Here is a 1,640-nt window from a genome sequence, read left to right as displayed (position 1 = left end):
GTCCACTGCCCGCACATTTTAACAGGCGCGATCGATCCGGGAAAGTTGTAGGATCGAGCGCGCGGAATTTCTAAACTCACTGCCCGCACATTTTAACAGGCACGCTCGATCCGGGAAAGTTATAGGATCGAGCGCGCCCCTTACTTTGCTTTATTTCTGAGCGTTTTCTCCCTCTTTTCCCCCACTCCCCCTTTCAAATTCCCCTCGACCCTTAGAACCAATTTTCTCCAAATTTTCAAAATTCCCAAATTTTTCACAATTGGTTATCTATCTATTACAGGATCGCTTGGAATCTTAATTTTTGTTCTCCTCTCTACTACTCCAAGGCCATATTTTGCTAGAAAAGCCGGAATTGTTGGTGCCCACAAGGTGTTCGACGAATTGCCTCATCCACCAATTCTTGCGAATTTTTGAGTGATCATGGGTCCAAAGCGTACTAATGAGAGAGGCGAATATTCTCGCCAAGGCACACGAGCTACAACCGCATCCTTCAACCTTGCCGGCCATTTTGTCAATCAAGCGGCCCGCGATCGCTACGACCACGCTAAGAACCATTGCTCCCCTATTACTGAGAGGGGTTTTGATCTCGATGTGACTGTAAACGAAGTAGCGGCTCAAGTCTTGGCACGTGGGTGGGGAACGTTCTGTAAGCAACCCGCTCCAGCCATTGTCCCTCTTGTTAGGGAATTCTATGCTAATGCTGCAGAGCGGACGGATGGCAAGGCCTTTGTCCGGGGCACTTTGATTTCCTACGCAGCTTCTGAGTTGAATGCCATGCTAGAGACACCATGTAGTAGCCCGTACCCTAATTGAGTAATTAAAGGAATTAATCATAATTACTTGGGTAGAGTTCGGAAGCTCCGAAGGTGAGATCGGAAGCTCCGATCAGGATCGGAAGCTCCGAACAGGATCGGAAGCTCCGATCGGTATTACGTCAGGCATGACGTGTGGTTGGATCGGAAGCTCCGATCAGGACCGGAGGCTCCGATCACCCCTATCCGGAGTCAACAAGTGATATTTTGACACGTGGCAGATCAGGATCTTCGAAAGCTCCGATGGCAGGATCGGACGTTCCGATCGAGGTTCGGACGTTCCGATCGAGGTTCGGACGTTCCGATCAAGGATCGGAAGTTCCGATCGTTGTCTATAAATAGAAGGCCGAGACTTCACTTTCATTTGCCAATTCCGAGTTCTTCTTTCCCTTCTAGTCCTTTTGGAGCTGTTCTAGTCTTCTTAGGCTTGGTCCGGAGGTCGGCGAGGCATTCGGTAGTCGTAGCGGAGTTGTGCCCAAGTTCTGGAGGCATCGACATCAAAGGGCTAACGACGGACGAAGGTATAGCTTTTGCTTCCTATAAATATTTAGGAGTATGCAATAGCTTAGTTAAGGCTTTTAGAGCACTTTAATGATAGTAGTATCATTTGGCAGTGTAGAGCAGACTATAGGCGTGGACCTAGAGTTGGTAGAGCTTGCACTGTTTTGAGGTACGAAAGTACTGTTCGAGATATCCTGACTGAGTATGTATGTATTATGTGACTGCATGATTTATATGCCATGATATTATGCTGCATTCATTTGCATCTTGCTGTATCTCCTTCGAGATGTCTGTTAGTAGGGTTGTACCCTATCCTGTTAGCGGATG

Source organism: Henckelia pumila, unplaced genomic scaffold (assembly GCF_033568475.1).
Source record: "Henckelia pumila isolate YLH828 unplaced genomic scaffold, ASM3356847v2 CTG_338, whole genome shotgun sequence".
Classification (NCBI taxonomy): domain Eukaryota; kingdom Viridiplantae; phylum Streptophyta; class Magnoliopsida; order Lamiales; family Gesneriaceae; genus Henckelia; species Henckelia pumila.
This window is presented reverse-complemented; position numbering follows the sequence as displayed.